Below are 12482 nucleotides of genomic sequence, written 5' to 3' on the forward strand. Positions count from 1 at the left end.
TAGAATCACTGGAAGCTGTTGTTTTTGGTTTTTCCATAATCCTACAGTTCAACGTATCAGTTTTACACTATCAATAAAAGATACATAAAGCTGAATGTAAGGTCAGTTTGAATTTTAAATAAACAGATTTGGCAAATCAGACTACTTCTAACTTTAAAAAGCTGAAAAACTAAAAATGAATAAAGCAGGTCCCAACTGTTTTGTGTCAGATCCAGATCCCTGTCAAATGAACACCCTTCATAAAAATTTATTTCAACTATTTATCATTTCACTTTTAGCTGTTTTACCATTACTTTGCTAATTATTTCAACCAAATCCATTACAATTTATCTATTACTTTTAGCTATTTCACCATCTATCCATATTGAACACAGATAGCTTAAAGTAACGGATAAGTTATTACTTCTAGCAAACTATTTCAACCATTTACACATTATTTTTTTAGCTATTTCACCAATTATCCCAACTTTTTAGCCAACTACCATGACTGTGTCCCAAATCACTTCCTTATTCAATCATTCACTACTCCCTATATAATAGACACTAAATAGTGAGCAGCAAATCAAGATTTCGAACACTAATTCATCGTCATCACAGTCAGCTGTAGAGTCGCGTGACGGTAGTTTTCACATCTTTAAAATGTGGAGCATTGCATTGTGGGATTGTTAGCAGGAAGTAGTGTACATGCCATGGACGCTACTTTTTTCGTTCCATTGTGGAATTTTAGAGGGCGCTGTATAGCAGATATATTTACACACTCAGCATTCGGACGCTTAATTAAAATGGTGGAGGGTAAATGTAGTGCACTATATAGCAAATAGGGAGTGATTTCGGACACAGCCCATGTATTTTACCATTACAAGTTTAGCTACAGTTTTCACACACTCTCAACATGTGATGTTCAGGTGTTAAAGCTGCCTCAATACAGTATGTGGATTTTTTTTATTTATTCAAAAATGTCATTTCTATTTTTTCAAATTAGTTGACCTACTCCACAACCTTTCCAAGTAACCCAAACTGCAAAAATAATGGTTGGGCATCAGCCTACGTGCAGTCTGGCTGTTATTGTACAGCAGACCGGGTACAGTGACTAAACCAGTTAACCTGTGACTGGACATGCACAGTAAAAAACTTTAGTAGGTGCAGACGCCCTGATTTACAGCGCCGTTAAGTGATTAATCCTTCTTAAACCCAGCAGATACGACATTACAGCAACAGAGTGACAAAAGGGAAGAATAGCAACGATAGTTTAGTGATGGCTCATCCTTCCTGCTCATCTTAAACAATGAAGGCAGGAAACAAAGCCATGGTGACCAGTTAAACATGACGAGGGAGTTCACTGCTGTCATTGGCTTCCTCAGTCCCAGTACATGTCCCAGTACATGTTCCAGTCACAAGACTGGGAGTTGGGGGCTGAGGGGGGGGAGGGGTTCCTGAGATCCAGCCCCTCCCTCAGACACAGACAGGAAATCCCGTCTGGAGTCGAAGGGGTACGGGGAAAGACTCTCCGACTTGGAGGAAAGCCAGTCAGGATGCCTCTGAGTTTGAGAGGTGTTTGATTTACTGATTACGGTGAAAGACGTATTCATGTACTTAAGTAAAAGTACCAATACCACAACGGAAAAATACTCAGTTGAGGGTAATTCAATTCAATTTCTGCCGCTAGGGGTCTCTAAATCAAAACAATAACAAAAGCATGGGATCATGGGAGTTGTTGTCCTCATTGTGAAACAACCAGCTTCTCCAGGTTAGGGTTACTTCGGTGTTCATGTTCAGGGGTTTTTTTACCGTGAGCCAAATTATTCACAGAGGTCTTCTCTCCAAAACAAACTTATGTGGGGAATAACATGGGTAAAAACAGTGAGTAAAGCACTTAAAAGCACATTAAAAATCTGTGTTTCTCTGATGCTGTTCAGTGGAAAGAGGACATCCAAGAGGGGCTGTTAGCTGAGCTGCCGCTAACGTTTGCTCAGCTTGTTTCTCTGATAATTTAATATCCAGACATCTGATGACTTAAATCCTTCATCTGGTTAAAAGATATAGTTAAAAAAGACCAAGATCTATAAAGTTTATCATAAAAATGTGGCTTAAAACTGAATAAAAGTCAATTTATGACCACAATGCCGACGTATTATCTTGTATGCCTATACTCTTTGGTAGACGCCATTGTGGTGGACAACTGAAACAACCGTTACCTTGATTAAAATTACTGATTTCTCTGGGTTTGAAAATTGTTGGAAACATTTGGGATAATGTAAATACACAAGTCAACAAAGTATATAACATAGGTCTAGTTGTTTTTAGACATTTTAATGCAAAATAGTTACGTGTTATAGTTTAAAGGTGTAATATGTAAGAATCAGAAATTCCTTCTCATTAATGACACTGGTGGTCGTTAAGTGAACTGCAGTCAACATGGTCACTTGGACTCCGTCAGCGTGAGTGAGCAGTGGCACTAACATTAACCAACTAAAACCACAATATCATAATATATTTCACATGCTTTTCAATAATGTCAGCTTAGCTGTCCAATAGGAAAAAAGCCAGCTCGGGGTCAGATGTTAACGGACTCCATTTTTAAGCTAACGTTAGCTAGTGTTGCACTCTGTTGGCACTGTAGGGGGACGGGAGGGAGGCAAGGCACTTTGGAACGCCCATAAACGTCACATCCTTTGGATTGGAAACCTTACAAGGCTGTTATAGGCAACCAAGAAAGTCAGAGAAGGTCTCATTTTATGATTTCTTCACATTCTGTTGATCATTTTAGCTAATTTTTGAATGTTTTAAACTAAATTCTTACATAATTCTTATATATTGCACTTTTAAATGTACTTTTCACTCTAGAAAAATGAAGATATTAGTTCTAGTAATAATAGAGAGGTGGTCGTCCTTTTTTCCTGTGTCTGTAATATGTTAAAATCCCCTCTAAGGATCAAAAATGAAACTTCTGAATCACTGAATGAGCTCAACCATCTGTGAATCCAAACTGCTTTTTTTATGTTTCTGACAGAAAACAAGGAATGCTTCCTATGAGAACAATACAACACATTATGTGGCTTTCATCTCTGCACTTATAAAATTCCTCTCATGCATATTTATGCCTCTGCAACAGGCAGATCACTTCAAAGAGAATTTCAGTTTCCACCAACCACTCTGCAAATATCTGTGGAGAACCACAGGTGTGCGCTTGGTGCTGTGTGTGGAAAGCAGGGCGGGGACTGTTCGGACACAGCGGTCATGTTTTACTCTGACCACATGAGTGCCAAAGTGTGTGCTCATGCAACATGAAACTCAAGGAAAGTTTCCTACAGGCTCTCATGCAGAACTTAACAAAAAAGCTCAAATGAACAGTGGTTGAAGAAATATTTCAATCCTTTACTTGAAGCGAGACCATGTAACTTTTGCTGAATAGCAGCTACTGTGCCACAAGTGTAATTTATTATCTAATGGTCAACACATCCTCATAATTAAACAACCACATAGGAGCGTTTTCTAATATGCATCAGCAGCTTTCCAAAAGGGTTAGGAAAAGATCATGGTTTGGGTTAAAATTAACACTAGAAACATGGTTTATTCTTCCTTAAAGTTAGACAACCTCCGTCATTACAGCAACAGTGAACGCCATAACAATCTAACTGACCCGACTCACAGTTAGAAACAGGAAGTGAACAGCAGGTCTCCTGTAGCTACGTCCACTTTTGCCATCTATCTATCTAACCATCCACCGAACCGACCTCATCCTAATATGAAAATTTGTCAACTTATATAGACTCACTTCTTCAGGTCATAATTACTAGATGGCGTCTGCCACTCAAATGTAACTATAAGTCAGTTTTTCCGGCTGAATTTTCGACCTATAGTGTTGTTTTTCATTTGAGGATGGGCTGATAATGGTGAATGCTTAATGCTAATTATTTAAAGGACGGGTTCACAATTTTTCAAATGTGTCTTAAAACAACAGTCAGGAGCCCAAATGAACATTGAAACATGTTTTTCTTGCTGTAATCATTCCTCTTGTTCATACTGACCATTAGAAGATCCTTTCATAATGTACTTACAATGGAAGTAATGGGAGCCAAAAATCCACAGTCCTCCCTCTGTGCAAAAATGTATTTAAAAGTTTATCTGAGGCTAATATGAAGCTTCAAATCAAGTAGATCTTAAATCTTTCAACGTTACAGTCTTTTTGGTGCCAAAGTCCCTCTTTTTATTACTATACTTCCACCGCAGCTCAACAGGGAAACACTGTCCGAGGAAACACAAAGAGGGAATTTGATGCTAAAAAGACTGTAAATGTGTCAGATATCCACTTGATATGACTAACTCACACTGCTGAAGCCTCATATAAGCTTCACAACAACTTTTAAATGACTGTGTGGACACACTGTGGATTTTGGCCTCCATCACTTACACTGAAACCACATTTGAAGGGAATCTTTTAACAGCCAGTATGAACAGGAGGAATGATTACAGCGAGGAAAACCCCTTTCAGTGTTAATATAAACATCTGACAGTTGTTTTAAGACACACTTGAAAAATTGTGAACTTGTCCTTCAAGAGTCATCAAGTGTGACTCAGCAATGAGCTACTGGTCATTCCACACCAAATAAGGCTCTAGCAGGAAAACCTCTGAACTACTACTGAAATGAGCAATGGTGGACATTATTGCTCATGAATTGAACATTTCATTTGTAATAAGGAAAATATGTTGTGTCTTCCCTCTGAACTTACATCATGTTGCTTTAAGTAAAACTACCACACTGTAAATATTCTCCATTACAAATAAGAGTTCTGCATTGAAAATCATACACAAGTAAAAGTACATATCATTAGCTAAATGTACTTGATGCAGTAAATATGACTCCTGTGAGGTGGAGCTAATTTTAAGTATTTTATATACTGTTGGGTAATTTTTTTAGGATGGCAACTAACAATTATTTTCATTATCATCTAATCTGTTATGTGTGTAAAATGACAGAAAATAGTGAAAAATGGCTGTTAAGAAGCCCAGAGTGATGTATTCAAACACCAACCTCCATAAAATGGAAAAAGAAAAGCAAAATGTCACTTTGGTGAAGCTGGAACCAGAGTCTTTGATATTTTAAACAATCATCAAAATTGCTGCAGATTGCAGATTCTGATGATACTGATGACATTTTCGGGGGTACAAAGTTTTTATCTGACAAGACTAATACTTTATAAGCAGTGATGGAAGACGTATTCAGGTGTTTTACTTAAGTAAAATTAGAAAATTAAAATTATAAATTACAAAAGTCACAATGTCACTTAAGTAAACATACATATGTATTATTAGCAGGATGCTAAGTACTCATAATTCAGTTAAATTCCCCCTATGAGTATAATACTTTATGTATTATATTATTATATCATTATTATTACTAATGAGTTAATTTGTTAGGAGCATTGGTGCTAATTTTAACTACTCTATGTAGCTGCAGTTGGGTAGTTTATCTTTAACAATGCATCATATTTTATAAACTCATCATGTTTTTGTGTGCTAAGTCTTAATCTGTAACGTAACTACTAACTATAAATGTCTGATAAATGTAAAAACAATATTCCCTCTGAATAACCTTAAAGTTTATGCTTATATTAAGTTCAGTACTTGAGTAAATATACTTTACTTTCCTCCACTGCCAGTGAATTAGTAATGAAAAATTTAAAAAAAAAAAAAAAAAAAAGAAGGCTGCTTTCCTCTAAAAACATGTAACTAGGGCAGCACAGAGAGCTCTGAGCCTTGAAGCAGTTGACATGTTTCACCCACAGCGCTGTAGGACATGAGGTGAGTGTAATCCCTGCTTATGTTGACAGCAGCTCTATCAGAAAGGTCATATCTGCAGTATTAGCTCCTCAGCCGAGTGTTTATCTCTGAACAGTGTCAGAATAATAAAATGAGCTGGTTTGCCTCATCTGCACAGTTCATTGTCAGTTTGTGTTCCTTTATAGCACGCTCGAGGAAAGCTTTCAGTCATTTTTAAACGTCCTATAGTTTCTCAGATCAGTGGTACAGTTGAGCTCATAAAGTTTGGTTACAGCGCCCTCTGTTGGGTTGAAAAGAAAAGGATGGGAGGATGCCTCAGTTTCTTTATAAATACATACACAAATCTATTCTCAGTTTTTGCACTTTTATTTGAACATTTATTGAAATGAAAGCATGTGAGAAGTTTAGAGGGAAAAATCACTATTTGGTGGAGCTGTTAACAACTCATAGACATGTGAAATGTGACCCCGACTACACACTGCTTTTTGTAAGACGTCAAAACGCCAAAAAGGTTGGAAACCACTGGTTTCATCTTTAACAATGTGTTGTATTTTAAAAGCTTGTTATATTATCCATTGTGTCAAATCTTCATCTGAAAAGTAACTAAAGCTGTCAAATAAATGTAGTGGAGTGGAAATATAAAGTAGCATCACATGGAAATACTCGAGTAAAGTACAAGTACCTCAAAATTATATTTAATTATACTTAATAATTTAAGAATAACAATTTTAGTCCTAAAACCCTCTTTCAACTTTTCATATCAAGATGAGGATAAACAGCATTAATGTATAAAGTTACTGTGAATGAATAAATCCATTTTTTAATAGTGCATAACATGAATTCATACATAATTTATGCCCTAAATCATCATTCAATCGCAAATCATGCTTCAGTTATGCATGACTGCAGTTACACGTGTCTTGCATCCTTATTATAAAGTCTAAGCAGAATATTTTAAAGGTTCTTTAAGCTCTAAAACATAAAGCTGACACATTAAACTAATGATATAAAAGGTAATTTTTATTATTTTTGTATCTCCAAAAAGTCAAATTCAATAAAAACATACACTATATATAATAAAATCAAATATCAACCCATATTTATGTTTTTTGTCCCAAATTTCAGTAATGCTTTTAGACAGTGATGGAAGAAATATTCAGATTATTTACTTAAGTAAAGAATATAAAGCATACACTTTACATATTGTAAAAACTTGGGTATATAAAGTATATATAATATAAAGTATATATACTATTTGCATGTATATATGTTACTGTATATTCCTTGAATATATAATATAGCTTTTCCTTTTTAATTTCTTCTTTTATGCTACTTATGTGCTTTTTTCCAATTTGCCAAATTTATCGTTTAATTCTGTTGTAATTTAAAATATTTTAATATTTTTAAATTGTTTTTATGTGTAGGGTGGATGGGGCTACAACTGAATCTCATTGTGCAATTCCGTTTTGTAAAATGACAATTAAAATGAAACTTGAATGTCACTACTGCACCACTTGACAATCTCATTAACATGTAAGCAGCATTTTAAAGGTGTTACTGGTTGACGTGAACCTAATTCTTTTTAAATTGTGTTGTGGTTTAATCTAAAAAACGATACATCATCAACAAATCATCTGAAAAACAGCTTTCAGATACACGTAGTGTAATAAAAGTAGAATATTTCTCTCTGTAATGTAGTTAAGTGGAAGTATAAAGAAGAATAAAGTAGAAATACTAATTTAATAATAATTTAAACATGTCACATTAGAATCAATATCTGTTGCTTTAGATCAATTCTAATAATCAGTCAGACCTCAGAGGTGAATCACGCAGACAGGAAGCTTCATACTGTGAATATGACTCACATGTAATCAGTATTCATCCAGGCTGGACGTCTCTGTCTCTCTGCTGAACTTCTCTCTTCTTCTTTTTGAAGTTGAAACTATTCTTGTCTGGTGTTGAATCACTCTGTTGACTGGTCGCCATGGGAACGGGACCTTCACACCTGCAGTGATTTATTATAGAGGGGGTCGACCACTGAACAAACGAGAAGGAAGAGTTGAGCCGCCGACCAGATTCACAGACACAAGATTTTTTTTTGTTTGAGCTCATTAGCAATAAAACAAAATAAAAGTTCAGGATCTTCAGTGGAAACAACAGATGTGTTGACATTTATGTCCAGCAGGTGTCAGTAACCACAGGCTCATGTTTGATAACTGCTCCTGAAGCCATGCATCATCTGTTACAAGGAAATTAATGCAACATTATGTTTTTCTCTTCTGCTGGTTTCACATTGTCAAAGCTAAAAAGATCAAGATAATTAGATTCAATGTTTTTCTGTTTTAGACAATGTTAGCTTTTAATAACATTGTAAATTGTGTAATTTTCTTCTCTCCAACCTCATGAATCATCTCAGGGCACCTCCGATTTATCTTGGGACTCTTTGGAGGGAAACAGTGTTAATCTAATAATGTCAAATATAGAAAATATATCAATCAGAGGGGCCATTTTTAAATTTTTTGCTTTTTAAGTACTATTAAAACTGATAATTCTACTTACGTGAATGATCTGAATACTTTTCCACCGCTGGCGAAGGTCAATGAAAAAGGTTTTTTTGGGGTTGGTGAAAATAAATGTTGGCAGAAAATGAATCAAGGAGTCAATTCTGTTTTCCTTTTGTTCTCAGTGAGTTTAAGAGAGAAAAAACAGTACAAACTGTTTATGAAGAGTTTATGAATGGATTTTTTTTTTTTTTTGTGCCTTGAAAGTGGAAAAGTTTAATAACAGTCAAGCTCAAACTTAAAGTTGTGTAATTGTCTTAGGAATTTCTTCAAAGAGTTTCATCATAAAGCCGATACACTGTACATCTATCAGCGTAGACAAGAAAGCATGCAAATCACTGACATCATTAAAAATATGACCTGCATGCATTAATTCATGATTTCTCAGCTTTTTTTATTCCCAAACACAGACTGTTAACGTTAGGTTTTGGTTCTGGTTCATTCTCCATCTGTGAGCGGCGATCTGATCTCTGCCAGGATTCGACACAAGTCGAGGTGTCAGACTCGCCCCCCTGATGTCGCAGCATATGAAAACCAGACAGGATGCTGTGTTACATCAAAGAAAGATGTTAGTCTGGTTTTTTACTGAGGCGAGCAGAGAGGAAGGTTTAATTTTTACACTCGTTGGACATGATTTTACTAAACTCAAGATAACAATTTTTGGTTTATAAAAGCTCATTTCTAAAAGCAGGAAAGAAATTAATGCTGAAAACTATGACGTATAATGTTCAAATATGTGATAGAAAGGCAAAGAAAAATGAGAAAAACTGAGCTAATTATGAATTCTATTTGTTTTTGTGTATGAGATTGTTGTAAGAAGTAAATGGTGGATCTGGATTTACTTTCTAAAAACTGATACTATGGTAATTCAAATTTATGAGATTGTACTTCATAGGTCAACATTTTGACTAAGTATCTCTGAATTTAATCTAACAAATTTAAAAAATGTTGGTTTGGCATCTCTAATTTTGACTTGACAAGTCCGAATTTAGACTATATCATAATGTGGATTTACAAATAAACAAGATTAAGAGTCTACAGTTATGCCAGCAGCTCTGTGAGGCTGCTAACATTTGCTAATTATCACTAAACACAGGCTTCAATACACAGTATAGTAACATCAAATACTGGAAGAATAAAATATTAGATTAACCTACATAGGGGCCGCTGGGTAAAAATGGCTGCTCTCTGTGCATCGTGAATTATTCAGGTCTTGTGATATCTGATTTAGCAAAAATTATTTAGGAATATGTACCTTGTAAGCAAAATACACACTAAAAAATCACTGGGTTAAAGTTTTAACCCAGAACAACATTGGGTTAATTTTACCCTGCAGCAATGTTTTATTTTCACCCAGTGTTACAAACAACAACCTTGAGCTAAAAACTGTCACAAATTTACTGTTTCTTGTACAAAACCGTGTGAAAATGACATTCAAAAGATAAACAAGTTATTAACAATCAATGACAAACCGTGACATGTAAGTTAAAACAGTATTATATATTATAAAAACAACAGTAAAATAAAAAAATGCTAAAACTGGGTCAAGACAACCCAAAAACTTAACCCAGTGATCTTCAGTGTGTATAATCTGAAATAATGGAGGTTTTACTAGACTTTGACACAGGGCCCCTATTCAAGACCTTATCATGTCACCTGGAGTCCGTCCTTCCAAGAAAAACAACCCTGTAGGTCATAAATTCAGCCACCAAAAATTACCTATAGTTACGTATGAGTGAAAGATGCCATCTAGCGGCGCAGTATATGATTTGACGCAGTTAAGATGGATGCATTTGGAGGAGGCAGGTTGGGTAGATGGATGGCAAAAGTGGCAAAAAGTGGACTTAGCTGCAGGAGACCACTGTTCACTTCCTGTTTCCAACTGTGAGTCGGGACGTTTAAAAAAAAAAAAAACCTAACATGGTGTTTGTTTACTGTTGCCATCAATCAATCAATCAATTTTTATTTATATAGCACCAAATCACAACAAAAGTCTTCTCAAGGCACTTTTCACATAGAGCAGGTCAAGACCGTACTCTTTAATTTACAGAGACCCAACAATTCCCCCATGAGCAAGCACTTGGCGACAAAGGTTGCCTAACTCTAAGGAAGTATAAACCGCATTTCAAGTGATCATTTTAACCCAAACCGTGATCTTTCATTAACCCTAACCAAGTCGTTTTTGTGCCTAAACCTAACCAGACCTTAACCACAGCGATGTCACATCATATAAAATTATTATTTTTTTAACAATGATTTGTAAAGTTTTTGGAAAGTGGGTCGTTCTGGAGGTACAAATGACCTATGTGGTCATTTAATTTGGAGGACTTGTAGGTCACCTGATGTTGAGTTTTAGTGGTGTATATCCTGATATTCGCCCTTATTGAAATTACCAAAAACTGCCAAATGTGTGAACCTCAAGGTTTTAGGGTCCACTTTGCCTGGTTAGTAATCCAGCCCTGCTGATGATGGCGTCAGAGTCAATTCATCCTATGGAGGACATAAATGGTTGTTCCTAATTTCATGGCAATCCAACCAATTGTTGTTGAGATATTTCAGTCTGGAAACAAAGCGGTGGACTTTAATCAAAACTTTACTTTTAAGTAATGTAGGTAAGTTTAAGTAATGAATGTCGAAGCTTTTCATCTATTTTTTGGCCAACGACTCAGTTTCCAGTGGTCCAGTGTTTGGTGTCTGAGCAGTTTAAAGGCAATTTAAAACTCCAGATGTGTCACATCCTTTATGAATATCTCATTGTTTAATCTTTACATGTCTATAGATTATGTGGATATGGTGGATATGGTGTCTAATCATATGTACATTATGTCCCTCTGCAGGCTCTTCATATTATAGTTACACACAAGTATGTAGTGTGAGAGGTGAAATGTCTCCCGCACTTTACATACAGCAGAAACAGAATATTATATTGTTTTATTTGAATGTATACTTACAGTGTATGCTTTAACATGTACTGTTGTATAACTAACTAGTGCAATTGTTCCTTCTTTGCTTGTTCTTGTTCTGAAACAGCTTGATGACTCTGTGATCCATTAGCCTACTTCTTGTTTTTACATAACTCCCATGAATACGTTCTATTTAACACTAGCTGAAATTGTTATTTGCATATTTTTACATAACTCAGTTTACTTTCATGCTTATGTTATTTCCCCTGGTGTTAATTACAATTTCATGCTGCAATGACACAATTTCCTCTTCTCTTCTCTTTGATGGATTACGTAAATATGCAAGTTAAGTTGTCTGCATGGAATGAAATGGAAACCAGCAGCTTCCAGAAAGGAGGTTAAACACGCCTCAAAAACATAAAATACAATATATTATATATATGTTTGAAACATGTAAAAACACTGGAATTGCTTTTTCTGGACCAGACATCTTAAGACCTCTAGCGTTTATCTAAGTGTTGATCCCTTCACCTCTTCTGTTCAGCCCTTCGTTTGTATTCCCCACCTGTGTTCAGTTTTTCCCTCCTCTTGTTTTCTGCTGCAGCCTCAGTGAAGCATTGTTGTCCAGGCCAGTCTGGACTGGACTGGTTAGTAGGCCAGGCAGGACCTTTTGTCTGTCTCCGGCCTCCCAATACCAGTCAGAAACCAGACTTCTCATCACCAGTCAGACGACAGCACACTGAGCTCCAAGTATCACTGAGTTCCCCCTTTTTCTTTAATCTTTATTCTCTTTATTGAAAGCTTCATACTGTCACGATAAACAACATGATGGTGATGATTTCTTTTGAAGCAGCAAGTGATGTTTTAAGTTCAACCATAGGCCAGATTTTTTCAGCGCTGTTTATTTGAGGGCCATCGTTGCACAGACACATTGAAAACACACGTTATTTGACATGTTTTTGTTTGTATAAAACAGTTTAAGGGTTGAATCTGAGGGCTGATGTCATATTCAGTAATCCACACACACACTTAACAATGACCTGCTTCATTCATGGTTGAAGCTGAAGTACTTTTAATGACACAAATCTGTTCTGGTGATGTATCTGTGTTCATTCATCTACGTGTATAAAAGGTTGCAACCTCATATTTATTGGGATTTGGATAAGTCTTGTATTTAGATTGTTATCTACTGTTTTATTTTTGAAGTGTCATGTAAAAGATTTGATGCAATATGTA

Source organism: Thunnus maccoyii, chromosome 18 (genome assembly GCF_910596095.1).
Source record: "Thunnus maccoyii chromosome 18, fThuMac1.1, whole genome shotgun sequence".
NCBI lineage: Eukaryota > Metazoa > Chordata > Actinopteri > Scombriformes > Scombridae > Thunnus > Thunnus maccoyii.